The sequence below is a fragment of the Schistocerca nitens genome, chromosome 6, assembly GCF_023898315.1.
Source record: "Schistocerca nitens isolate TAMUIC-IGC-003100 chromosome 6, iqSchNite1.1, whole genome shotgun sequence".
NCBI classification, from domain to species: Eukaryota; Metazoa; Arthropoda; class Insecta; order Orthoptera; family Acrididae; genus Schistocerca; species Schistocerca nitens.
The window spans coordinates 637,229,841-637,257,110 of NC_064619.1; positions in this window are offsets into that span (position 1 = coordinate 637,229,841).

Here is a 27,270-nt window from a genome sequence, read left to right on the forward strand (position 1 = left end):
TTCTGAAAAATGTAGGGTAAGCTATAGGGCGAGACTGGTCATATACAATATGTACAACAACCAAGAGGGAATAATAAGAGTGGACGATCAAGAACGAAGTGCTCGTATTAAGAAGGGTGTGAGACAAAGCTGTAACCTTTCGCCCCTACTCTTCAATCTGTACATCGAGGAAGCAATGATGGAAATAAAAGAAAGGCTCACGAGTGGAATTCAAAATACAAGGTGAAAGGATATCAATGATACGATTCGCTGATGACATTGCTATCCTGAGTGAAAGTGAAGAAGAATTAAATGATCTGCTGAACGGAATGAACAGTGTAATGAGTACACAGTATGATTTGAGAGTAAATCGAAGAAAGACGAAGGTAATGAGAAGTAGTAGAAATGAGAACAGCGAGAAACTTAACATCAGGATTGATGGTCACGTAGTCAATGAAGTTAAGGAATTCTGCTACCTAGGCAGTAAAATAACCAATGACGGACGGAGCAAGGAGGACATCAAAAGCAGACTCGCTATGGCAAAAAAGGCATTTCTGGCCAAGAGATGTCTACTAATATCAAATACCGGCCTTAATTTGAGGATGAAATTTCTGAGGATGTATGTCTGGAGTACAGCATTGTACGGTAGTAAATCATGGACTGTGAGAAAACTGGAACAGAAGAGAATCGAAGCATCTGAGATGTGGTGCTATAGACGAATGTTGAAAATTAGGTGGACTGATAAGGTAAGGAATGAGGAGGTTCTACGCAGAATCGTAGAGGAAAGGAGTAAGTGGAAAACACTGATAAGGAGAAGGGACAGGATGATAGGACATCTGCTAAGACATGAGGGAATGACTTCCATGGTACTAGAGGGAGCTGTAGAGGGCCAAAACTGTAGAGGAAGACAGAGATTGGAATACGTCAAGCAAATAATTGGGGATGTAGGTTGCAAGTGCTACTCTGAGATGAAGAGTTTAGCACAGGAAAGGAATTCGTGGCGGGCCGCATCAAACCAGAGTAGACTGATGACAAAAAAAAAGTGTCATGTAGCATAATCCTGAAGTTTAGAACTTCTCTGTGCTGTTAACTTGAGAGACTTTGCATATGATGAGAAATTTGTGAATTCTAAAAGAGTTAGAAAGTGAGGAGACATCCTGTGGCATAGGTATATCATGCTCTTAGCACTCCGTCATGAGCCATAAAAAGAGTGCAATATTCTAGTCCTGTGATGCAACATATGGCGAATATTAAGCTTATAAGAACAGATTTTTCTATATAATGAGAATATACTTAGAGGAAATACAACCTATGCCATAGTGTTGTAAAGGATTTTCACAAGTAACGATACCTTCATGATGTGAAAACGTGTGTATGGTCCTTCCATCTATCTTCAAAAATACCTAGTATTAATGGTAGGAATCAACATTTCGTGTGAGAAATTCGACGTATATTGACAAAACATCTACATTTTTTATTTTTTAAAATGTGCACTGTATGTCAGGTGCCACAGTCAGTCGAGGGAGTGGTCGTGAGGGGGTCGTGCTTCCAGAAGACGAGTATTGTGGCCAATGCGGGTGGTGTTTTCTCAGATGGCTGGCTCTTGAGGTACACAATTCGCTCGGTGGATGACGTTGGACTATACCGCAGCTAGCCGGCCGGTGTGGCCATGCGTTTCTAGCCGCTTCAGTATGGAACGGCGTGACCGCTACGGTCGCAGGTTCGAATCCTGCCTCGGGTAAGGATGTGTGTGATGTCCTTAGGTTAGTTAGGTTTAAGTAGTTCCCAGTTCTAGGGGACTGATGACCACAGATGTTAAGTCCCATAGTGCTCAGAGCCATTTGAACCATTTTTTTATACTGCAGCTGAATGTCAGGTTTATTTTCGCATGCAGATGTCATGTCCAGGTAAGATAATGAGCACTACATTCGTAAAAAATATCGTACAATATACTTCCCATTTTTCAGTTGGCTAGGATGTGCTTGTGATTTGCAAACAGGTCTTAAGTGTGTTTTGTTCCGAAATATTGTTGTTGCAGGAGACCTATACATAGGGGCAGGGTGTTACAGGCGTACTGGGTCATTGGGTTAATGTTCTCATATCATTATCCATCCTAATGTTTCTCCCAGCAGTTATTCACTTGTAGATTGGTAGGAGGCTACTTCGCTGTACTGCTGTTATATCTTGCTGTCCTACTATTATTATTATTGTTATTATTATTATTATCCATCCTTCACATACAGGGCTATCGGCTAGACTGTCTGGAGCAATTCTCTAGTGCTAGACTAGTAATGAAAATATTCTCTCCACATCCAGCAGTTATTGACAATACTGGACGGAACTGCTGTGTAGTGCTCTGTCAAAGACAACTACTCTTGCCCAAAACAGTTTAAATACACAACATTCCACACTGCATACAAAATGAAAGACTTATGTCCATCGTCTCTGACAGCTCATAAGGCTTGCAAGTAGAGGGGGAGGGAGGGCGGGAGTGGATGGGGAGCGCCAATAGCACCTTCTGGTGATGGTGCTGTAAACTAAGCCAGTTGGTCTCCGAACCTCAAGATGAAGACAAACAATTAGACATTCCCGCCAATAAACTACAGTTTACAGCCAGTTTTGAATTTGCCGCCAAAATTTCAATTTCCTGCCATTACCATAGGCGTGGGAGCAGGGGGGGGGGGGGTGGAGGGGAAAGCAACCAATGCACTGTCTAGGTAAAACCCATGATTTATCAGGGTGAGTGTGTGTGTAATTAATAGATCAAAATGCTTCAGATGGCTCTGAGCCCTATGGGACTTAATTCTTGAGGTCATCAGTCCCCTACAACTTAGAACTACTCAAACCTAGCTAACCTAAGGACATCACACACATCCAGGCCTGAGGTAGGATTCGAACCTGCAACCATAGCGGTCTCGCGGTTCCAGACTGAAGCGCTTAGAACTACTTGACCACAGCAGCTGGCAATTAATTAATTTATTAATTAATTAATTGATATAATTAATTTGAAACCAATTTGATGTCAAAAGTGTGCCAGAATTTAGTTTGTCCTACTACTTTTAAAAATTCATGTACAATATTCTACTATATCATAAAAGTATATCATGAAATTAATGTGAACCACATTGTATCACATATAACTCGATAACGGCAATTTAGACGAATTAAATCTGTAGTGGAAGGGAAAGGAATAAAAATTATTATCAAACAACACTGCGTCTGGATACTCCTTATAAAAAAAATCACTGGCACTCGTAATAGCAGGAGGCTGGTTCCGAGATGATCGTTCCCAGGCGCCAGCCCTTACCAATCAGTCTTTTGTTGAAGTTGCTTACGCCAGAAGATTTCCACATTTGAGTTCCATAACATCGATGGAGTGATTCCCTACCTGTCCCTGCGCTGCTCACACGCTTTGCTCACGAGACTGCACTGGATCTACCGGTGGGTAACTGGCGTAATGTTAGTACGTCAGTTTTCAGTAGATTTGACATTATCTGTTGAAACAGGAGAAATAATCGCGAATTCAAAATTACTCCACTACTGAAATATTTTTGAATTCAGAGCTATCTGACATTTTCATCTCGATGGAAAATACAGGTAAAAAGTCACGTGAAATGGCTCTGGATACATTTAGTACTGGGATTCGAATTCGTTTGGCAAAATCCATGGAACTACTTTTCGGAGAGGAAGGGGCGGTTAGCGAACATGGAAGTCAACTGCTCACCCCTTACGTTAGTCTACCTGGGTAAGAAGCGACAAGCCAGACGTGGGTAGCGCTGTGCTCTGCTCAGATCTCAAGACAGAATGGACACGATCCCACCAACTTATACGCATTAACAGCAGAGACTGTGGCACTGACTCCGCCAGGCCCCAGGGAATGACCGATTTACTGAACAAGAGCGTATCATAATCGGTAGGACTGCTATCGGTTATTTACACCGCAGCAACACGTCTTTGCAACTGTCTACTGCTATTTCTGTATCTCACAAGCCACGTTATGGCGTGTGGTGAAGGGTACTTTCTGCACTAGTGTCACTCTGCCCCCAATTCCGGTTCCAGTAGCGAATGCTCGGCGCGAAGAAAGATTGTTGGTAAACCTTCCTATGAGCCCCGCATCACTCCAATTTTACATCCATGTACCACTGGGAGCTACAAGTAGGACAAAGTAACACAAAGGTAGACGCTTTTAGGACAGAACGAGGAGTGGATGTAAAATAAAGGGACTATTGCAGTACAACATCTTTTCTCAAAAACGTGCTTATTTATTCTCACCCTTAATATACTCCCCTCCTCTGTCCTCAAAACGCTTCGTGCTAATTTTCCATTGGTAGTAGCCGTGGTGGACGTCTTCCTCTGTGAGCTCCTAGATATCACGTGCCGGTTTCTCTTTCACTGTTTCAAGAGATGAAATCTTGTTACATTTCGTGTAGATTTGACTTTGGGGAATAGACAAAAGTAGCATGGTTTTAGATCAGGTGAATGAGGTGGCTAGTCTAACTCTGAAATTCTCAACTTCGTCAGAAACCTCTTAACAGACAATACGAGATATCGGTGCGTTGTCTTGATGCAGGACACATGGTTTGTTATTTCACAATCTGTGTTTTCTTTATCTTACTTTCAAACGGTTTTGAGCAAAAACCTCAAGATAGTAATCTTCGTTGATCCATTATGGACTACTGATGATTTTACTACTATAACGTGGGGGCCTGAATATGGCTTCAATGTAATGACGAAACTGGTAGCACATAAGAAGTTCATAAAATAAATTTCTACAATACATACGGCTGTTGGTAAATTATGGCACCAAGAAAATCAAGATAGTAATGTTGATTAAAAATTTGATCTTCAGGAACACAGTAAAGATATTCCATGAATATCGAAAAAAAACGTACTTCATCGCATTGAATCATGGCTAGCGTATTCGAGCTTATTTCGCTCACGGGGAAGTTGTGGCTTTCAGCTGTATAGATCGGCGCTTAGTTTGTGGATCATAAGTGAAAAAAAGATTGGTCACTTACTGTTTCCTAGAATTTAGGATTTTCAGTGGCATTCAGAATGTCAGTACAAACGGTTTCATGATCTTTTTGATCGATCGAGAGAATTTTCGGCACCAATTTTGCACAGAGTTGAAATACTTGTGTAAAGACTGCCTTAAGCAATCTTTGTTGTTCCTACAGTTTCAGCAATCGGTCGATTTCTCAACCGATGGTCAGATCGAATGAGATTGTCTAGCTTTCCCAGATTTCCTTCCGTTTTTGATGTTGACGGTCGTACCGAGCATGAGTTATACTCAGCGTCTTCTTTGCCATCTTGGAAACACTTGAACCAATGAAAAATTCGCGTAGGTGATAAACAGTCTTCATCATACACGTATTTAACTAAAAGAAAAGGTTCAGTAACAGTTTTTATTTCAAGTCTACACTTATCATAATAAATAAAATACAACTCTTACGGAAAAGAAAGGCCACGGCCACTCTTATTTGTCTACAGACATCAGGGACGCCACTTTGGACTGAGAAGACTTCACGTTTCACAGCTATTGGTCTTTCATCTTAGGTGCACCTGTACTTACCCCGTTTCAGCATCAGCCTCGTTATTCTATATCCACACCTCTTATTTTCTCAGGAATTTAACAGTAAATCACATCGTGAGGCACAACATGTCTCTCACAACATGCGCTACTGGAGTCGGCTAATGTATCTGTGACGCCTACGCGCTTTCTAAATGTACCTGTAACGAAACGCGCTGCTCTTCTTTGGATCTCCCCTATTTCAGCTGTCAATCATATCTGATAACTATCCCAAACTGGCAAACAATATTCAAGCATTGGTGGAACGAAAGTATGGTAATCTACCTCCTCTGTTGCTGGACTACTCTTTCTGAGGATTTCTCCCATAAATCTCAGTCTGGCATCTGTGGCACTTCTGATTACTTGAGGCTGGTAATTTCACTTTAAATCATATTTCATAGATGTGACTGCTTCCTGCGACTGTTCTTCCATCGTGCTGTGACACAATGCAACATACAATACGCCATTTTGTTTAGGTTCTGGACGACTACCGAAACCCTCACCAAGCATCTTCCCTCTCAAGGTCTTCCTGAAAAACCTGTAACACTTTCATACCGATTTGCTCTTTGACCATTTATTATTGTATATATACTTGCTTTTATCTGTATATAAATTTATAAGTACACGATGTATGAATTAATTTGTTTATTTTGCTGTGCAATCAGTTATGTATATTATGTAAATATTGCTGAGTAATCGATGAGGGAATGTTAGGGAAAGGTTAGATTTTTGTCAATCAATAAGTATCGCTGGAGTAGCGGCGTCTCTGGACGCGGGAGGATGCTACGTCAGAGCGTGCGCTACACAGAGAGGGAACTCTGGTGTGAGACTGGGTGAAGTGCGGACGCATGGATGGCGTGCACTGTACCGGAGGAGTGGTTGTTTAGCGGAACGTGGCAAGTGAGGAGCGTGGGCGGTGGATATATTGGCTGCAGCAACATCAATATCATTGCCAATAACTTCCGTGCTCGCTAATAATCATGGAAAGAAGCCAGCAGCAGTATCGTCGTCAGCAACTTCGTCACGGCGAGATTGGACTGAAGTAAGACTGCTGCATCACACCTTACTGTCAACTAGTTTTGTAACGGCGCTACTCAGCTTTGTGGTGTTTTGCAGTGAATAATTACCATCAAAACTGTTTACCCGTGATTCTCCTAAAATCATTCACCACGTAGGTTTCTGTCCTGTCCTATTGTTAGAATAATCCGAGTACCGTTTACGAAAAATGAAAATTGCAGTGCCAGTTAATTTTGCTTATGAACTAAATGATTCAGTAAGATTAAAGTTTTGAACTTAAAGCATTCAGTAATTTCAGTCTCACTAACTTTAAACTTGAACTTTTATCTGACGCGATGTAATTGTTGCAAATAGTAAATCAAGTAATAAAATTAAATTGATTCCCGGCACTCTGAACAAATGCACTAACTAGAATTAACGACTGAGTGCAAATATCAGTGATTGTTGTAATTTGTTGTTAGTTAAGTTCTGGTTCACATTTTGACTTGCAGTCGTGCTAAAGCCTAATAATTACCTTTTGATACAGTAATTATCAATTTCTACTTCCCTGTTCAGAAGTCAATAGAGTTTCCTTTAATTATTTTGTGCCATTTTCCTAAATTCATATGAAAATAGTAGACGTGACTGTGAGGTAGCACCATTGTCACTTACAACAGTAAGTAACCATTATCTAAGTGTTATCTTGTATGTTTTCAAAATTTCAGCTCTATTACTTAATGATATTTCGAGTGCAAACTATTTGCCGGCCGCGGTGGTCTAGCGGTTCTAGGCACTCAATCCGGAACCGCGCGACTGCTACGGTCGCAGGTTCGAATCCTGCCTCGGGCATGAATGTATGTGATGTCCTTAGGTTAGTTAGGTTTAACTAGTTCAAAGATCTAGGGGACTAATGACCTCAGAAGTTGAGTCCCATAGTGCTCAGAGCCCTTTTGCAAACTATTTTCTTTCTCGCCTTATTATGTAAATGTTTGAATTGCTTTTGCTAACGTGCGTGCAGCCCCCTGTTGCCGCGCGTGTTCGAGTAATTCTTGACATTTACTGTTCGGCTCATTAATTCACCTACCGAACAGAAATTTTACCCAATTGGGCTGGCAACCGTATTTCTTTTAGCTATAATTATTTCAGTAACTCTTATTATCGTGTTCCGATCCACATGGTACCCCTTCTCGTTGGCACAGTACGTGAGTGATAGCACAAACCTTTCGAACAACCATACTAAATTTTACATTAAGTAAGTAGGCGGAATAAGTGGTCCCAGAAGGCATCTTGTTCTTAACCTCCACCTCATTTATCGACTTTATATTGAATCTTCGGAACGATAGCCTTTTCTAAATTTTATTCCAATTTTTTAGGCACATGCTTACACGACCGTATATTTCTAACATTGCCGATAGAAGGGAAGGGGGACGTTACAAACCGTCCACTTTCCTAGCGCTACGACTTCTCTGTGTATAGCATACTGCCGGCAGGTGTGGACATGGTCACAAGGGATAGATGCATACTTGTGTTGACCCACTGAGCTTTCCATAATGACGAGATCACTCCGGAAAAGTAACGGAAACGCTCCCGGGCCATAACATTCCCTCCCCCCGACCTAGACCTGTCCGTCGACGGTTGCTGCGTGTTTTATTTCTTTTTTAGGCCTATGGAGCATAAAACGTGATTCATCTGGAAAGCTCAGCTGTCGCCACTAAGTGAACATCGAGCTCGGTAATCGAGTGCAAATTCCAGTCTTCGTCGCCGAAGAACAGCGGTCACCATTGGTGCATGAACCAGGAGCCCGCTACGGAGGCCATTGGCAGCAACATTCGCTGAATGGTCGCTGAGGAGAAGATTTGGGTACCTCCTGTGTTCATCTGGACGGTCAGTTCCTCAACAGCGGCACGTCTATTCACCCGTACATATTTCCGCAGCGGTCGTTCAATTCTGGCATCTATGTCTCGTCGTGCACAACAGTTGCCTCGGCACCGGTTTTGTATAGCGCAATTTTGGCACGCAGGGCGTCCTCCTCGAAAAGAACGTCGCCCTCCCTCCCATTTCAGTTCCGTAGCATCTCCGTAGTAATTGCGTGACGTTGAAACCTGCCGATAACAATTCTAGCAACCCGCGTGTGGAGTGATTCGATGTCCTGGAGTGCTGTAATCCGGTCTTCTGCGATTCCAAAACACTACAGCAGGGCTCAAGAATAGGTAGCAGTAGCTTCCTGTATGCAGTCTCTTTTATAGATGAACCATATTTTCCCCGAATTCTCCCAGTAAACCGAAGTTGACCATTCCTCTTCACTACCACAATCCTCACACGCCCGTTCCATTTCATATCGGTTTTCAGCGTCACGGGCAAGTATTTAAACGACGTGACGATGTCAAGCAGGGGATTGCTAATGCCGTATCCGAAAATTACACGTTTGTTTCTCCTACTCATCCGCATTAACTTACATTTACCTACATTTAGTGCTAGCTGCCATTCATTACACCAATTAGAAATTTTGTCTATCATCTTGTACCAGCAACTCACACCAATGCAACATCTGCAAACAACCGCACATTACAGACCACCCTGCTCGCCAGATCAGTTATGTACATAGGAAATAGTAGCGGTCCTACCACATTTCCCTGGGCACTCCTGACAAGTCTCTAATGAACACTCGCTGTCGAGTACGACATCCTTGGGTTCTATTACTTAAGAAGTCTTCGATTCACTCACGTATCTTGGAATCTATTCCATGTGCCCGTACCATTGTTAACAGACTACAGTGGGGCACAGTGTCAAATGGTGTTCGGATATCTATGAATACGGAATCTGAATGTTGCCCTTCATCCACAGTTCATTATAAGAAAAGGGCAAGCTGAGTTTCTCACGATCGACACTTTCTGTGGATATAAATTTTTCGGTCCGTATTGCAGCGACCTGTTTACCACATCCCTCTCGACACGCTTTATATACCCTCCACTGTCAGTGCTGCCACCTAACGTCTGTGAGCTGCTACTGCACGTTGACGTCGAGACATAGGCGGTTTTCACGATAATGTGAGTGGACCGTTTGTATCAGACAGTGGTGCGCTTGATATTTCCGCTGGTCATCTGACCAAAGAGAGTTACTTGCTTAAATGTATGGTGCAACCATGGAAGGTACAAATACGTCTGAAGAGCATGGTGCGCTGAACATTTCGAGATCACTTATATATCGAAACCACCTGAATTAAATAATGTCATTAGGGTACAGAGTATGGTCACCGGCTGTACTTGGAAAATTGATAACTATTTTACCCTGGGGACAGAGTAACGCGAAAAGAGTCGTATCAGCAGATCCGTCTTCTTTTGTCGCCAAAACCCTATTCAGCTGCTGCATTTAAATTAACAGAAAGAATGGTTTAATCAATCAAAGAATACAATGGATACCAACGTGGCAGCTGCTGTCATACACACCACCCAACATTCGTAAAATATATGTTTCTCCTAATTTATTATTTTCTGCCTGTTTAATAAGAAAATCGATCTTAGTACGAAGTATATTACAATTACAAGAAACATTACAGCGCTAGGAGAAAGGGCAGCCAATTTATCAACAGAGTGGTGTGGCACTTTATCTCTCAGTAATAAAGTTTATTAATTATTATTGAATGCATTGTGCGACCGTGATAGTTACATTTTTAGTAATTGTTAGAAAACTATTCAATTCACAATTAACTGTGATGACTTGACAGTCAGACTAACCTAACCGTCCGTCACTGGTGTACACTTATGAATTTACATGGAGAGGTGTTCCGTAGACGAATTGTGCAATGCACGTCGTAACACGTTTTCTGAACGTTCTCCTCATGTCCATCTAACAAGCCTTGAAATCATTCTCAAATGGTGCTTCGTAGCTCGCTGATGCTGTTTGATTACTGTACTTCACTGTTGCACGAGGATTATGTATTGCCACCTTTACTGGTACAAAGATTTTAATTTTTTTCATTAACATTTGCTAGATATGGTAATAGGTCCTAAGTATCACTATTGTCACACACCATCAAAGAAGACGCATTGCTTATTATGTGTACACAAGGTTGGAGCTTTTCTCTTCTAAACAGGGATGCGTAGATTGATTGTGTTAGGTACGGACACTTGGTATCAGTCCCAGGAATACAACCAATGATATAAAATTCTTTGCATACCTGTCTGCTTTTAATAATAAACAGGTAAAAGGTGACGCGGGCAAAAAGAACCAAATTTTCAAATTTTATATCTGAAATTAAATGATTTTAAAAGCGAGTTTCACATATTAAATTCCGAAACTTTACGGACAGCAATAGTTGTAAAAGTTCAATATTACCTTCTATGACAACAGAAAGGCAATATTTAATGTCCGCATAACGAACGTTACATCGATCGCGGAATTAGCAATGTCTACCCTTCATTTTAATATTAAAAGCCCTGTGGTTCGATTGCCATACGGAGATGTATGCGAAACTTTTACGTGAGGAACAACACAGAAAAAGCTGCAATGTGGCCTCCTGAAAATGTGACAGAACACGTAGAATGAAACCTGTAGAAGTTGGTTGGACTGCTATACTTGTTGAATCGAGAATCTAAGAAATGGGGACTGCATGTGTCGATCAAATAGTGTTTTCGTGTGCCAAAGAAGAACTTTCTTTACTTCCCTGTTCTCAGTCTAGGCTACCATGTCGCTACACGTTGTCAATATGTGGTACCCCCCATTTCCTAGGTTTCACTGTTACTCTATGTTCCGTATACAGAGCTGCCAGACAACACTGTGAGACGGAATTACAGCCCGTCCGTAACCAGTACAGGAATAAACATATAGATTTCACAGCCTGAGTGTGATGGAGACTGAGTCCCATAAAATGTTCAGTTCGAGGAAGCATTGGTAACAACGCTTAGCTATTAGTTCTTACCACAATATTGTAGTGTGGAGTCTACTTCTATAAAGAAGTCAGTGATTTAACTCCTACACAGACAATGAAATTTGCTGAAATCCCTTATTAAGAAATATAAACAATTTTAGGAACATCTAAATACTGGACTACTAAATAAACATGAGGTGTTTATGAAATCGGTGGTTTCTAAATGTGGCTCCTAAGAGACTAACAAATAAGACCGTTACAGAACATGGAGCAACAGAGAAACGTGTTTTAGTGTGTTGTCAAAGTTTACTGCTTTCATTCCGTTTATCCGTGACGGTCAAGACGTAGCCCAAAGCAAAATACAAATTGGAATCATAGTTTGATTTATTAACTGAAATGATAAGGAAGTAATTCCTTTATTGCACTCACTCCCATGTATTCTGCCGTTAGAGATGAGCAAAATTGAAATTAGAAATGACTATAGCTAATTTCAATTAATTATACCCATGACCTATTGAGTTACACACCCACTGACCAGCATGCACCAATGCTTTTCGTCTTTGAAACACAGAGAGCCATAGAGACGCACCATCCTCCGTAACTTATTAATCACTATCGACACAGAAGCAAACTGTCCGACTAACTTCGTTCTTTTTTTTTTTTTTAGCACACCAAAATAGCCTTTGTTAGTGGACCCATGAAAAAGTTTCACAGAGTTTTTTTTAACAGTAAACGGCTTTTCTTTCTTTTATAGGTTAGAGCTACAGCATCATCAATACGAGAAACTGATGATGATCTCCTTCTTCTTATACTTCTGCGGTGGAGATTATTTTTTGCATATTGGCAAAGCTTTTCGTGTATTTGTCATATGTAGTGATTTTCTAGCATTCGTCTTCATCATATCGTAAATAGTCGTAGTACATTGCTACTCGGTGAAGTGTATTATGTTTCAGGGTGTGCTGCCATACAGAATGCAGTGCTTTCTTTGTTCTCGGGTATCTGAGTCCTGACGGTCGTATCAATTCAGTTATATCTACATTTGCAGGGGTTGACATGTCCATCACTGTCAATTTCCGACGGAGAAAATTCCACATATCACCTACGTGTCAACTATAACATCTGTGGATTGCTGTATCAACGTCTCTACATATTATGCAGGTTTGAGAGTTTTCCATTGGTTGGGAATTTCTCACTCAGTAAAATTTAGATTTCGCGTATGCTAAACGGCGAGCAGATATCAGGTCTAATGTAGGCGACAAACGTACCCATACGTCTCTAACTCGTTGTCCCTTGCAGATGTAGTGGTTATCGGATTAAATTAAAGTACTTTCCAAGTAGGTGACGATACGACTGGCGCAATCGTCTTGAATAATAGAGAGGAGTGCCATTGATTGATATTTACTCAAGGCAACCTAACATCCTGTCCTAAATTGAGAAACATGTACAAAACTCTCACTACTTCGTCTACACAAAGCATTTATATACAGGGCGGTCCATTGATACTAAAATGTAGACTTTCACGGCCGGAAATATCATGTCCATTATAATTATCCGGACTGTTATGCCGTGGTCGGTTGATGAATTTTGTTTCAATTCCCAATTCAAGACGTTAAGCGGACAGAGCTATAAATATTTGTGCACCTGAGTTGCTCGACGCTGAGATGGAGCATCACAATGCAATAACGAAGAACGGATATTCGTCCGCCGAAATAAAAAGTGCGTTGAGGCAGCCACGCAGAAATCATACTGACGTACAGGCTACTGCAAAATCCAAGGTTTTCCTGCCGTTTGTTAAAAATGTAACGGAAAGAATAGGGAGGATCTGGACGAAGCGGAATATTACCGTAATTTACAAGCCCACCAGGAAGATACAGGTATACCTTAAGCCTGCCAAGGACGCTCGCAAACCTTTGGAAATAGTTGGAGTGTATAGTATCCCATGCAGCTGTGGTGATGTTTATGTGGGTACCACTAAAAGAACTGTTTCTAAACGTTTGGAAGAGCACAAGGGAAATTGTAGAAGAGGAAAAACGGAACGATCAGCTGTTGCGGAGCATGTTTTCCACCCAGGGAACCACAATATTCGTTTCGAGGAGACGCAAGTACTAGCGGCCACAAGCGCATACTACGAAAGGCTCTACAGGGAGGCAATCGAAATCGCTAAACATCCAAATAATTTCAACCGGAAGGAGGAGGGCGTGAAATTAACGGTATATGGATGCCGGTGTTAAAGAAGATGTGTACCACCCGTCCACTACTAGGTGATGGCAACGGCGATCGACGGCGACGGACAGCGGCCAATTGCACTGGCGTTTTCAAAACACGTGACGTCACACCGCGGCGCGGGAGCGTGCGGACACGGAATTTAGCGGCAGTCAGTAGCGAGCCAGTGGGTGTGTTGAACCTTCCATCGACCTACGGACCCCCTTGAAGATGGCTCCCGCAGTCGGAGACGAAACGTTGGGAATTGAGTTAAAATTCATCAACCGACCACGGCATCACAGCCCGGATAATTATAATGGACATGGTCCATTGATAGTGACCGGGCCAAATATCTCACGAAATATGCATCAAACGAAAAAACTACAAAAAACACGTCTAGCTTGAAAGGGGAAATCAGAGGACGCTCTGGATGGCCCGCTAGATGGCGCTGCCATAGGTTAAACGGATATCAACTGCGTTTCTTTAAATAGGAACCCCCATTTTTTATTACATATTGATGTAGTACGCAAAAAATATGAATGTTTTAGTTGGACCACTTTTTTCGCTTTGTGATACATGGCGCTGTAATACTCACAAACGTATAAGTACGTGCTATCACGTAACATTGCGCCAGTGCGGACGGTATTTGGTTCGTGATACATTACCCGTGTTAAAATTGACAGTTTACCAATTGCGGAAAAGGTCGATATCGTGCTGATGTATAGCTATTGTGATCAAAATTCCCAACGGGCATGTGCTATGTACGCTGCTCGGTATCCTGGACGACATCATCCAAGTGTCCGGAACGTTCGCCGGATAGTTACGTTATTTAAGGAAACAGGAAGTGTTCAGCCACATGTGAAACGTCAACCACGACCTGCAACAAATGATGATGCCCAAGTAGGTGTTTTAGCTGCTGTCGCGGCTAATCCGCACATCAGTAGGAGACAAATTGCGAGAGAATCGGGAATCTCAAAAACGTCGGTGTTGAGAATGCTACATCAACACCGATTGCACCCGTACCATATATCTAGGCATCAGGAATTGCATGGCGAAGACTTTGAACGTCGTGTTCAGTTCTGCCACCGGACACAAGTGAAATTACGGGACAGTGACAGATTTTTTCACGCGTTCTATTTAGCGACGAAGCGTCATTCACCAACAGCGGTAACGGAAACCGCTAATATGCACTATTGGGCTACGGAAAATCCACGATGACTGCGACAAGTGGAACATCAGCGACCTTGGCGGGTTAAGATATGGTGCGGCGTTATGGGAGGAAGGATAATAGGCCCCCATTTTATCGATGGCAATCTAAATGGTGCAATGTAGGCTGATTTTCTACGTAATGTTCTACCGATGTTACTACAAGGTGTTTCACTTCATGACAGAATGGCGATGTATTTCCAACATGATGGATGTCCGGCACATAGCTCGCGTGCGGCTGAAGCGGTATTGAATAGCATATTTCATGACAGGTGGATTGGTCGTCGAAGCATCGTACCATGGCCCGCACGTTCACCGGATCTGAGGGCCACGGATTTCTTTCTGTGGGGAAAGTGGAATGATATTTGCTATCGTGATCCAGCGACAACGCCTGACAACATGAGTCAGCGAATTGTCAATGCGAACATTACGGAGGGCGAACTACTCACTGTTCAAAAATGGCTCTGAGCACTATGGGACTTAACTTCTGAGGTCATCAGTCCCCTAGAACTTAGAACTACTTAAACCTAACAAACCTAAAGACATCACGCACATCCATGCCCGAGGCAGGATTCGAACCTGCGGCCGTAGTGGTCGCGCGGTTCCAGACTGTGGAGAATAGAACCGCTCGACCACCCCGGCCGGCTTTTAGGTAGGAGGCTAGGATCTGTTTTACGATAGGGCCTTCTATCTGTTCTAACCTAACGTTTATCGTCTTGAAAAGTAAGTGGCGAATACTGTAATCTTTCCATGGAAATTGGAATAACTGGGCTAGTTTAACTAATAACTGACAAGAGGAGAGAATTGTGCTTATACCTACTCGAGATAATTTTTGGTGGCGTTGAAAAGCAAGATTACACACACTCTGGACAACTTGAAATAAAATCAGCGATATAAACGTACGTCAATAATATATAAATTGAAGATATAGCTGAATCGGGACATTATGCGAAATCAGCCAGCCGAGGAGCCACTCAACCGACTGGTGGCGCCTCCAGTGTCAAGAAAGCTGACAACGGCCGGGCAAGTCGTGTGCTGACCACGTGCCACACCATACAACATCCTACGAGGCCATCGTAAGAGGATGTCATGGTGGTCAGCCGGTGCCGATAGGCTCGTCTCGGCACACAACGAGTATTTTTTTGTTCATATAACAGAATCACCACCCCACTGGCATTAAAACGTCAGTAAGCAGTAATCATAATTCATAGACCGCTAATGGCGGCCTACCGCAAAGCAAAAGGCATCTACTACAGTTAGTTTAAGCACCAGACTTTACATCTTCCACCTTCCTCCCATGAGCACATAATTATTTTGGTCTATCATCTAGGTCCAAAATTTCTGAAACAGTTTTTGTCCTTGTTGCAGATGACATTCTGTATAAAGTATAAACATGTTTGGTGTATTTGTGTTATAACGTTTTCGAGAAGGGAAAGCCCCTCTACAAAAATCAATAGCATTCCGCAAACAGAAATCGTGCTAAACTCAGTTCGCTCTGTTCGCCGATGAGGTCCACAGCGCTGTAGGCATCGGCGCTCAGGTCGATGCGTGTACCTCGACCTCACGAAGGCAGTAGACACTTTCCGGTAACGCCGTTTAATGAAAAAAAATGACCTTACCGAATATCGGGCCGGACTAATAACGTCCCTCTACAAATTTTGAGGAACCACAAGGTTGTGTAGCAAGACCGTTACTGTCTCCACTGTATCCAACTGATCGAACAGAATGCGTCGGTACCACTTTAAGGCTCTTCGCAGATGATGTGGTTGTCTATAAGAAGGTAGCAACCCCAGAAAACAGTAACGACTTGCAGAAGGACCTACAGACGATTGATGAATTGTGCAGGGGCTCGCAACTGACTCTGAACGAAAATAGCCTATCATAAGAAAACAAATCCACTACCGTATAACTACACTATCGATGACTAATTGCTGGAAACAGCAGCCATAGTAAAATACCTAGGACTATCGATCCTTAGGACCCTTACGTAGAATGACCACACAGGACAGACAGCAGGTAAAGCAGGTGCCAGACTGAGATTCATAGTAAGAATATTAAGGTAATGTAATTCAGCCGCAAAAGACATGCCTTACAACGCACTCGATCGACCGATTCTTGAATATTTTTTATCATTCTGGGACCCATACCCACACCCATACCCATACCCATAGACAGAAAAGATCCAGCAAAGAGCGGCGTGATTCCTCACAGGATCCTTTAGTTGGTGCAGGCACCTTACAAATATACTCAACAAACTCCAGTGGCAGGCGCCACAAAAGAGGCGTTGTGTATCACAACGAGGTATGCTACTGAAATTTCACGAAAGTACTTTCCAGCAAGAGTAGGACAGCATATTACTAGTAGATAGCGTATGTATGTTCAAGCACAGCCACGGCCGGGGGCCCTCGAGGTCTTATCAGTAACGTCATAATGACGTCATTTGATGACGTTATTGATAAGAGTGCTGAAGTGTCTCATCGGTGACGTCATCAGATGACGTCATGTGATAAGGGTCCTGAAGTCTTATCGGTGACGTCATCAGATGACGTTATGTGATAATGGTGCTGAAGTGTCTTATTGGTGATGTCATCAGGTGACGCCATGTGATAACAGTGCTGATGTATGTTATCTGTATCGTCATTGAATGTCGTCGTGTTTTTACTTGGCGTTGCAAGTTCTAACATGTTTTATCCTGTAGCTTATGGAGTTACGTTTCAATTTCTGTTAAGAGTAAAAAATTGGTAATTTTCAGTGATGTGACGTTATAGCCCTATGGTTTGTACCATTGATAACATCCATTGTTGTTTTGCTGTATGCATTCTAGCCTTGAGGCTAAGATTGTAATATTTTGATTTTGTTTTGGAGAGGTGATTGCCTTCAAACTCTCTCTCTGTTCCTCTCTCTAACGCGCCACACACACACACACACACACACACACACACACACACACACACTCACACACACACACAAACACACACACAGACAATGGTAAGGTAATAAATAAGTAACTTATTGACTTTGTTAGCGTTGTTTATTGTAGTAAAAATGTGTAGATACAATATATTGACAGATTATTTTAGTCATGTTCATCATATGACTTTCTTTCATGTATTATTTTGTCCTTAAGCTGTAAGTACTTGCCATGAGGATACCAGAATGTGTGCTGCTGCCATGGATCATCGCCCACCTCCCAATCATGTGGTCCTCCACCGCAATAGAAGCAGATTGTAGAATCACCAGTGCCCGTATAGATGAAACCAGCCTCTACTAACTTTTCTGGTCTTGCTAGTAGATATTTTGACCAATTTTTGAAATATTCTTTACGTGCTATCCGAGAACAGTACTGAAGCCATGCAGGTAGTCTGATATGTGCCAACTTCTGTTCATTAAACATGAATTGCGTACATAAATCAATAGCTGCAGACCACACGAAAGGACATTTTGGAGAGTGACATAAATGTCTCACTAGTGGATCTTTACCCAGTTGCCAGTCACTCTGTTCAGTTTCACAATAGATACATTTTACAGTATCATCATCACCACGATTTTGGCGATTAGGTCTGTAGAAACCAGCATGTGCTAGATCCTCAGACTGCAAAAATTCTTTCAACCAATTTCCGTTTTGAAAGGTTTCCAACCACTCAAGAAATGTGAGATATATCATGAAGCTTGCTCTCTGTAGTCAGTTAGCAGACACTATGCAGCTGCTAGTTTGATATTCATGAAGTATATTTTACACCTATCAAGGTTCCCTACCCAAGTATCTGGTAACTCATAAAGTTACATACTTATTCCAGCTTCTCTCAACTCTTCTTCGATAGAAATAATTTCATTGTCATGAGATGTATTGCCTGCAGCTCTTGAACCATGTAAGAAGAAAAGTCGTTCAATAAGTTCATTTGGATTTTCCCAATACACGTAATCTACAGGTAAATAGTTATTGTGTATTTTCCACTGCTTTACAACAGGGAATATTTCTCTTCTTTTTACTGTGATACCTTTAACACTCTGAACACTAGGTTCACTTTCTGAAGTATCATCACTCAGTTGAGGATGTTCTTCTAATAATTGTGCTCTAGATTCTTCGAGAATTAGTCTTATATCTGGTTCCATATACGTCTGCATACCTTTTGTAATTGTCTGGTACTTGACACTCTTATTAGCATTAACAGGTTTATAGCTAGCATAGTTTACCCTATGTGCATTAGTAGCTTTCAAAATTTTTCCATATGTTGAAAGATCAACTTTTTATATGTTTTCTTGGAGGGTCTCTTTCTAAACAGTAAATGGTACAGTCCATTTGTTCCATTATACGTTATACCATTAATAACTAAATCGTCCCCATCAATTAGCACTTTCTCACTTCCTATCATCCACCCATTATCAGGATCATCCCTCATTCCATACACTTCATCACGTTCTCTAATAGGAATTTTGTTTAAAATTGATGAAGCTAAAGTTTCTTCAGGTAAGTCAAGTTCCGGTTTAACATCAGTACTTTGTACCTTAGTGATATCTGTTTGTGCAGATACAGGATTTGAAACCTCTTTCCTTTTGCTGATTGATAGAAGTTCTCTCAGACGCCCAGAAACTGGCCGTAAGTTTTCTTCCATTTCTACTTTCCTCTTAATTTCTTTTGCCTTAAGGGATAGAAACTTATTTCATATATTTTTTCTAGCAGATATAATTTGTTTTTTCAACTTCATGTTGTGACTGACAATCCGTTGAAACATCTTATCTCAAGTGAGACAGTTTATGAGTTTAAGTCTCATCTGGTTCAGATATCTGAAATATTAAGGTTTTATACTAGTTCACTAGTACATACTCAAACTCTAAATGTAAGCCACAATTTCCTAGTTGGATAGGATATGGTTTATTGAAACTAAATGTATCTCTGTCCTTCACACCTACAGGTATCTCTAATTGAAGATTGGCTTTGATTCCAATATGTTCAAACGTTATTACTTCTATGTCAGGCGTTACAGAACGCAGTATCGTGTGACCAGTGTACGGTAGATTATATTCATATTTTCCGTTATACAGCAAATACCGTATATCACTTGGATTTGTGGAAGGTATGCTATCTATTCCCATAATGAATTTCTGTTTTGAAAATTTCTTATCTACATATGCTTTGTTTACTGCATCAGTATCTAATACTGGTTCTTGTATATGTATTAGACGTTTATTTTATATATCAAACACAAGATCAGCTACACTAAAATGATCTAACATATTTAAAGTCGTTTGCAACATTCTTCTGCGAATATCGTTGCTATTGTTGGCCAGAGATGATATTTTATAATCAATTTTCTTTATAATGTCTTCAATATATTTCTCATTTACAGCAGCATGCATATGAATAGGATCAGAAACATTTTTAATGCGCAGATTTCTTACATCAAACTCTTCATACTTTATAGCAATATGTTTCAAAAACTGATGTAAACGATCAAAATCATGCAGAAGAGGTGTTATTTTGGATTCTAATTGGTTCCAAATACCATCCACATATTTTTTAGTAATAGCATCACTCATAGTTAATGGATGTGCAACCCGACTTTATTGCTTACTTTTGAGCTGTATTACATTAGTTCCACTATCTGAACCTAATACATTTTTGTGATTTAAATCAATTTTTTGCCCCAACTATTTCTTAAGTTGTAGGCAAGTATAATCCACATATTTTTTGTGCTAGTATCGTTATTTTCCGATGGAGTAGAAAGATTAATTATCCATTTCGAATTAAGCCTCATAGTATCAGCATGTATATCGAATGCTTTTAAAATGACATTAAGTTTGTTCCATGACACTACATTGTCAATTAATATTCTAACAGTAGCCACAAAACTGTCAACATATCTCTTAGTAGATGTATCATTATTATTTAATGGATCTTTCAAACCAGAAACTCGTTTGTTACCAAAATCTATTGCTTTAGGAGAGACATGTAGAAAACTGAGAAATGAGTTTAGTTGAAGTACCCAGTTACTAAAGACATATGAACAGATTGTTTTGTAGCAATATCGCTTACAGCTTCTGGTTCAGAGAGGATCAGATGAATGTTTCTTGGAGAAGCCATCACACCAATTAAATGTAGAAGGTTATGACATCCTTTATATACACTCCTGGAAATGGAAAAAAGAACACATTGACACCGGTGTGTCAGACCCACCATACTTGCTCCGGACACTGCGAGAGGGCTGTACAAGCAATGATCACACGCACGGCACAGCGGACACACCAGGAACCGCGGTGTTGGCCGTCGAATGGCGCTAGCTGCGCAGCATTTGTGCACCGCCGCCGTCAGTGTCAGCCAGTTTGCCGTGGCATACGGAGCTCCATCGCAGTCTTTAACACTGGTAGCATGCCGCGACAGCGTGGACGTGAACCGTATGTGCAGTTGACGGACTTTGAGTGAGGGCGTATAGTGGGCATGCGGGAGGCCGGGTGGACGTACCGCCGAATTGCTCAACACGTGGGGCGTGAGGTCTCCACAGTACATCGATGTTGTCGCCAGTGGTCGGCGGAAGGTGCACGTGCCCGTCGACCTGGGACCGGACCGCAGCGACGCACGGATGCACGCCTAGAACGTAGGATCCTACGCAGTGCCGTAGGGGATCGCACCGCCACTTCCCAGCAAATTAGGGATACTGTTGCTCCTGGGGTATCGGCGAGGACCATTCGCAACCGTCTCCATGAAGCTGGGCTACGGTCCCGCACACCGTTAGGCCGTCTTCCGCTCACGCCCCAACAACGTGCAGCCCGCCTCCAGTGGTGTCGCGACAGGCGTGAATGGAGGGACGAATGGAGACGTGTCGTCTTCAGCGGTGAGAGTCGCTTCTGCCTTGGTGCCAATGATGGTCGTATGCGTGTTTGGCGCCGTGCAGGTGAGCGCCACAATCAGGACTGCATACGACCGAGGCACACAGGGCCAACACCCGGCATCATGGTGTGGGGAGCGATCTCCTACACTGGCCGTACACCACTGGTGATCGTCGAGGGGACACTGAATAGTGCACGGTACATCCAAACCGTCATCGAACCCATCGTTCTACCATTCCTAGACCGGCAAGGGAACTTGCTGTTCCAACAGGACAATGCACGTCCGCATGTATCCCGTGCCACCCAACGTGCTCTAGAAGGTGTAAGTCAACTACCCTGGCCAGCAAGATCTCCGGATCTCTCCCCCATTGAGCATGTTTGGGACTGGATGAAGCGTCGTCTCACGCGGTCTGCACGTCCAGCACGAACGCTGGTCCAACTGAGGCGCCAGGTGGAAATGGCATGGCAAGCCGTTCCACAGGACTACATCCAGCATCTCTACGATCGTCTCCATGGGAGAATAGCAGCCTGCATTGCTGCGAAAGGTGGATATACACTGTACTAGTGCCGACATTGTGCATGCTCTGTTGCCTGTGTCTATGTGCCTGTGGTTCTGTCAGTGTGATCATGTGATGTATCTGACCCCAGGAATATGTCAATAAAGTTTCCCCTTCCTGGGACAATGAATTCACGGTGTTCTTATTTCAATTTCCAGGAGTGTACAAAAGTACTTATCGAAAGTCTTACGATATCGACCATTGTTTATGTTATCATCTTTCCTGATAACTAAGAAGTTATGTAGTCCACTTTCCCAAACCTGCTTACGCATGCTTTGACAATCTGCATAATCCATACCTGTACTCACATGTTCATTGTACACATGTCTCAGATTACGCTCATCTTGTTTGAAGAGTATAATCAAGTTAGCATTATCTCGAATTAGTTGCTTTGGAATTCGACTATATGTTTGAGACAAATAGAAGCAGTATACATCATAATGTTGTCCCATGCAAAAGTAAGCCCTAATATTACCCTGTTTATCACACACAACATCATATAATATAAAAACGGAACATGGTAAGACTTTCTCAGGTAAAGTAATGTCTTCATTATTGGAAAATGTGAAAAACTGAATTGCTTCAAGACCAGATAATATATGTGAAAGGAGTTTATACTTATCTTGATGTAATGATTTTGAATATATATATAAAGATTTTGAAATTTTAGACCATTTTCATGGATTTAGAAGATTTATAACAACATTAGTTTTCCCACAGTTTGAAGGACCACAAATAATGCAGCGAACATAGTCCAGTAACAATTCTCCATGTTATTTCCTCCTGTCTAAATCGTTTGCAAATGTAATATTCTTACAATGTAGCTGAAGAGCTTGTTTCTTCAAATGCATTCTGATGAAAATTGCTGTTGTAAACACATGTTCAATTGTATATAAGGCTCTTTCTTCCTATACATTTATTCATTCAATGGATGGACGCAGACTGAGGAAGACCGGGCGAGACCTTATAAACAAGGCTATTAACAAACTGCCTATAGAGTTGCACTTACCTGGCTACAATTATTGTGGTCCTGGTACAAAACTTCAGAAGAGACTGCAGCGTGGGTATCGTGGAATAAATCCCTTAGATGACGCATGTAAAGAACATGATATAGCGTACGAGAAATTTCCAGATAACATTTCAGAGAGACATAAAACACATAAAATACTAGCAAAAAGAGCTTGGGAGCGTGTAACAGCCAAAAACGCAAAAATTGGAGAGAAACTGGCTGCATTAGGTGTAGCTAGTACAATGAAAGCGAAAGTTAAATTTGGAATTGGTGTTAAGAAGCAAGTAGGTAAAGACACAAATACATTGAAAAAGGTAATTACAAAAGTAGGTAGAGCAGTAAAGGGATTAAAGAAGGATAGTAATCTTCTTAAAGCAGCGAAGTTCGCTCATAAATGGTCTCTAAACAGTGTTCAAAGGAAAGGAGTAAGTGGACTGAAAACTAAAACTCGCTTTATCCCTATTCCAAAAACCGGTGGTGCCCTACCTCTTATACCCATATTTGCCGCTTTATCAGCTATAGGTAGTCTTGCAGGAGGAGCATCAGGAATAGCAAAAGCAGTAAATGATGCAAAGAATGCACAAACGGTTAGCAGATATGCAACGCCATAATCAAATGACTGAAGCTGTAGCACTGCAAAAGGATAAAGGGCCTTATTTAGCACCATAAAAATGGTATGGGTCTCTATTTAACAAATAATTCTAAAAAGAAACAATTCGATGAGTTTACCTCATCGAGCTCTTACTAACATTGATTTACACTATTATGCTACAAAGATGAAAATACCTAATTTTCGAGGAAGTTTTATGTGAGATGCTTTACCCAAAAACCTAGAAAATTTGAAATCGCAGTTGTAAACCTTAATAAATCCAATGAACTTGGATCACACTGGGTGGCCTACAAAAAGGATGGTGATACTGTATATTACTTTGATAGCTTGTGAACTACATGAAAAACTGTAATTTAAAATACAATTATGATTAGTTTCAAGCAATTAATAGTTACAACTGTGGTCATATATGTTTAAAATTTATAAGAAAGAAATAAAAAGATTGGTTCACACTTCAACATAAGCATTTGCATGATGGAACCTGGACAATGTGCAACGTTAATTGTTAGTGGAGAAACATCAGTTTTGGTATCTAAATTTAATCCTGCATTAGATTTGTCTAATGGTGTGTATGAAATAGCACTTCTGAACTACTTTTCATACGATTCAATAGCTAATGTCACACCCTCAAACTGCAACGTCTTTATCTAAATATGAAAATATATATCAAAAATTTATTCTCCCGACAGGTTCTTATGAATTGTATGACATTTTTCTTGAAATTTTGAGACTGAAGGATCAATATAATAGTAACCTTCCGCAAAATGCTAAAGAGTTAATGCTAGATTTTTATTATGACAAAAAACTACATTGTTGCAAAATTAAGCACAATGTTAATATAAACTTTTCGTTGGAAAACAATAATGGCTCAATTCTTGGGTTTGAGAGGCGTTTGACAAAAGTTCCTACTAATGGTAATGATAATATAGAAATACAGTAGTAGAAGAGCATCCTGTAAATAATCAGACTATAAATGTTTTAAGTGTAGAGTGTAATATATCAAGAGGTTCCTACATTAATGGTGAGCCAACTCACATTATACATCAGTTTTGACCAACAGTAGCCCCTGGATATAAGGTACAGGAAATGCCAAATTCTCCCATTTATATGCCAGTAGTTGCATGACATGTAACAGATTTAATAATATGCATCGGGCAGGTAGGTTAGAACATTTAAAAAGGGAAATGGATAAGTTAAAGTTAGATATAGTGGGAATTAGTGAAGTTCGGTGGCAGGAGTAACAAGACTTCTGGTCAGGTGATTACAGGGTTATAAACACAAAGTCAAATAGGGGTAATGCAGGAGTAGGTTTAATAACGAATAGAAAAATAGAAATGCGGGTAAGCAACTAAAAAACAGCATAGTGAACGCATTATTGTGGCCAACATAGATACGAATCCCACACCTACTACAGTAGTACAAGTTTATATGCCAACTAGCTCTGCAGATGACGAAGAAATTGAAGAAATGTATGATGAAATAAAAGAAATTATTCAGATAGTGGAGGAAGACGAAAATTTAATAGTCATAGGTGACTTTAATTCAAGTGCAGGAAAAGGGAGAGAAAGAAACGTAGTAGGTGAATATGGATTGGGGCTAAGAAATGAAAGAGGAAGCCGCCTGGTAGAATTTTGCACAGAGCGTTACTTAATCATAGCTAACACTTGGTATAAGAATCATGATAGAATGTTGTATACATGGAAGCACCCTGGAGATACTAAAAGGTATCAGATAGATTACATAATGGTAACACACAGATTTAGGAACCAGGTTTTAAATTGTAAGACATTTCCAGGGGCAGATGTGGACTCTGACCACAATCTATTGATTATGACCTGTAGATTAAAACTGTAGACTTGGATAAACTGAAAGAACCAGAGGTTGTACAAAGTCTCAGGGAGAGCATAAGAGAACAATTGACAGAAATGCGGGAAAGAAACACAGTAGAAGAGGAATGGGTAGCTTTGAGGGATGAAGTAGTGAAGGCAGCAGAGGATCAAGTAGGTAAAAAGACGAGGGCTAGTAGAAATCCTTGGGTAACACAAGAAATATTGAATTTAATTGATGAAAGGAGAAATTTATAAAAATGCAGTAAATGAAGCAGGCAAAATGGAATACAAACGTCTCAAAAATAAGATCGACAAGAAGTGCAAAATGGCTAAGCAGGGATGGCTAGAAAACAAATGTAAGGATGTAGAGGCTTACCTCACAAGGGGTAACATAGATACTGCCTACAGGAAAATTAAAGAGACCTTTGGAGATCAGAGAAACACTCGTATGAACATCAAGAGCTCATATGGAAACCCAGTTCTAAGCAAAGAAGGGAAAGCAGAAAGGTGGATGGAGTACATAGAGGGTCTATACAAGGGCGATGTACTTGAGGACAATATTATGGAAATGGAAGAGGATGTAGATGAAGATGAAATGGGAGATGCGATACTGCGTGAAGAGTTTGACAGAGCACTGAAAGGCCTGAGTTGAAACAAGGCCCCCGGAGTAGACAACATTCCATTGGAACTACTGACGGCCTTGGGAGAGCCAGTCCTGACAAAACTCTACCATCGGGTGAGCAAGGTGTATGAAACAGGCGAAATACCCTCAGACTTCAAGAAGAATATAATAATTCCAATCCCAAAGAAAGCAGGTGTTGACAGATGTGAAAATTACCAAACAATCAGTTTAATAAGCCACAACTGCAAAATACTAACGTGAATTGTTTACAGATGAATGGAAAAACTAATAGATGCCGACCTCGGGGAAGATCAGTTTGGATTCCGTAGAAATACTGGAACACGTGAGGCAATACTGACCTTACGACTTATCTTAGAAGAAAGATTAAGGAAAGGCAAACCTACGTTTCTAGCATTTATAGACTTAGAGAAAGCTTTTGACAATGTTGACTGGAATACTCTCTTTCAAATTCTAAAGGTGGCAGGGGTAAAATACAGGGAGCAAAAGGCTATTTACAAATTGTACAGAAACCAGATGGCAGTTATAAGAGTCGAGGGACATGAAAGGGAAGTAGTGGTTGGGAATGGAGTAAGACAGGGTTGTAGCCTGTCCCCGATGTTATTCAATCTGTATATTGAGCAAGCAGTAAAGGAAACAAAAGAAAAATTCGGAGTCGGAATTAAAAGCCATGGAGAAGAAATAAAAACTTTGAGGTTCGCCGATGACATTGTAATACTGTCAGAGACAGCAAAGGACTTGGAATGGCAGTTGAACGGAATGGATGGCGTCTTGAAGGGAGGATATTAGATGAACATCAACAAAAGCAAAACGAGGATAATGGAATGTAGTCGAATTAAGTTGGGTGATGTTGCGGGTATTAGATTAGGAAATGAGACACTTAAGGTAGTAAAGGAGTTTTGCTATTTGGGGAGCAAAATAACTGATGATGGTCGAAGTAGAGAGGATATAAAATGTAGACTGGCAATGGCAAGGAAAGCG